The sequence below is a fragment of the Amphimedon queenslandica genome, unplaced genomic scaffold (assembly GCF_000090795.2).
Source record: "Amphimedon queenslandica unplaced genomic scaffold, v1.1 AMPQUscaffold_11538, whole genome shotgun sequence".
NCBI lineage: Eukaryota > Metazoa > Porifera > Demospongiae > Haplosclerida > Niphatidae > Amphimedon > Amphimedon queenslandica.
Window position 1 is genome coordinate 7,169 of NW_003548220.1, and position 2,549 is coordinate 9,717.

Sequence of the window (2,549 nt, forward strand, 5' to 3'; positions counted from 1 at the left end):
TGATACTGATCTCTAGAGGCTTCTTTCTTTGGTTGTGGATTCTTATGATACTGATCTCTAGAGGCTTCTTTCTTTGGTTGTTGATTCTTATGATACTGATCTCTAGAGGCTTCTTTTTTTGGTTGTGGATTTTTTTGATAATGATTTCTAGAGGCTTCTTTTTTTTGGTCTGGATTACTCATATAATTTGTTTTAGAATAGCAAGTTGATTTTAAAATTTTGCAGTCCTTGTTTTTACTATACCAATTTTTACATTTTTGCAAAATGTAACCTGGGTTGAATGCATGAAATTTTTTTGATTACCCAAGCTTATTTTTTTACTTATATTATAGGCAACTCTGGCTTTGCTTTTGACCCTCTTACAATGCCTTATGTAGTAAGCTCTAGCATAGGACCTGTTTTTAGATATAAAAGTTTCCATTTCCTTTCTATTATCATATATCTTGGAGAACTTTTTTTTGGATTTAGCCCCAGTTTTCCTTTTCCTACTTCCTTTTTTTACAACTAACAGCACCACAACTACACTTAACATTAACACAACAAATAAATACCATAATACCAAGTACATATATGCAGGAGGTACAAGTAAACTACTGCTTATCATTTTAAAAATAACTGTATAGACTTATCTCAATATATCCAATATCAGAAGTATAATGAAATACACTCAACTCTAGTGATCTGGCTTAGGTACAGGTGTCCAAAATTATCAAAACTGAGCAGCTGTAAATTATCTTGCGCTCTGACGGCTCTGTAAGATTATATTTTGCTCTATGATAAAAGAAGCCTAATTTGTTAGAGTTATTTCAAAATAATTTACGTATTAGCTCTTAAAAGAACTGTTAATCACTTAGTCTGTGCACTGCTGAACAAACAAGTATGCAGAGAAAGAGAAGAATAGAGCGAATTCACCCAGTGCAGTCAGTCAGTCACTATAGCAACTCTGAGCATGCGCATTAAGTTTCAAAATGGCGACTAATTTTAAGGGGCGGTGATATCACGCCCAAATAACTAGTTTATAATCTAATATGAATTAAGATATGGAAAGCACCTTTGTAGTCCTTGACTCACGCTCCAAGGAATGATGTGAAAGTCAACTTGAGCTGTTTTCTAGTTTAAAAGATTATCCGGTGCATAGAAGAAGATGAAAGAAGAAAAAGTCTGAAGAATTTTGCAAAAATTTGAATTTGGGCCTATTATACAGAAATCCTTCCGCTACATTACAGTCCACTTTAAAGGTACCAGGAGAATCGCTCAGTGAAGGAGAGCTCATCTAAGCCATTTATAAAGCTGTACAACGTAAGATAGAAGAGTTATAATCATTTGAAAATTATAAATTTGGTCGCCATCTTGAAAAATCAACCTCAACCCTACATATAGGCTACCGCCTATATAATTGGTTTATCTCCTCAACCCTTTCTTAGTTCATATGGTAAATCTAATGGTACATCTAGTACTAATTCTAAAGGTATGAATTATGTAATGGTTTAATGATTAACATCTATTATTGATAGGTTCATCTCCTCAACCCTCTATTGGTACACGTGGTAAATCTAATGGTTCATCTGGTACTAATTCTAAAGGTATGAATAATTTTATGGTGTCATTACTAACTAACACCTTTTATGGACAGGATCATCTCTTCAAGCTTCAACTACCAGATATGTTGCATTTAGTTAAAAAGGTATTACTAATTGTAAAGGTACATGTACATGTGTATTTGACTAAAAAAAATATGACATAAATTAAGAGTAAGGGGGGAGCGTAGCCAGCAAAATAATGTATGCATGTATAGCATTGACTAAGCATGCATACTTATAGATAATTGTAAGCAGTCTCACTGCACAGTAATGTAATAGTATTTAGCTAGCTGGTCCAGGCATGGTCAACTATACATATACCTAGCTCTCATTCTAGTAGGCAGCTTCAAGCTTTATTTAATATATGTAGGTTCATCTCCAAGTCATTTATTATCTGTTACTTGTACTATACAAGACAGCTCTCAAGGTACAGGAGATAGTGTAAAATGGATAAGATATTAATAAAGGTTATCTTAGACACTGCTTCTGATTTTGATGAAAGCTCTGGAGGTATCCATTTATAATTGTTCATTGCTTGTACATGTGTTTCATTAGAATCTGCCCTTCTGTTTATTAAGGCAGATATAGGGAACTGGTATATAACAACTTTGATGCATGCAAAAATTATATAGCTTGCATTGCAATATTTTATACAAATGTATGTAATAGTACAAATTTCAATTACAACTGTCTTTATTAATAGGATACTGTTGGTGTGGTGGAAAAGATATCGGGAAAATGATTGCGTGTGATAATGTACTTTGTGAAACTGAATGGTTTCATTATGAATGTTTAGGGATAAGTTGTGCTCCAAAGGGAGCATGGTATTGCTCAAAAGAATGTTATTTCTCTCGAAAATAACTCTCTTATAACTTATTATTGTTAAAAAATAATTTTAAAATTATTTGGAAGCATGTCCGACTATCTGATTAATTGAGGGTTGAGGAGTGAACCTATCAATAATAGATG

General features: G+C 33.0%; 1 long non-coding RNA gene across 1 annotated transcript; it reads left to right on the plus strand.

Annotated features, from left to right (window-relative positions):
- The first annotated feature begins 1,948 nt into the window (after window positions 1-1,948).
- LOC109589214 (uncharacterized) lies at window positions 1,949-2,306 on the plus strand. The gene is made up of 3 exons (XR_002188594.1): window positions 1,949-2,007; window positions 2,058-2,090; window positions 2,284-2,306. It is a non-coding gene; the product is annotated as an uncharacterized LOC109589214 (long non-coding RNA).
- Window positions 2,307-2,549: the final 243 nt, after the last annotated feature.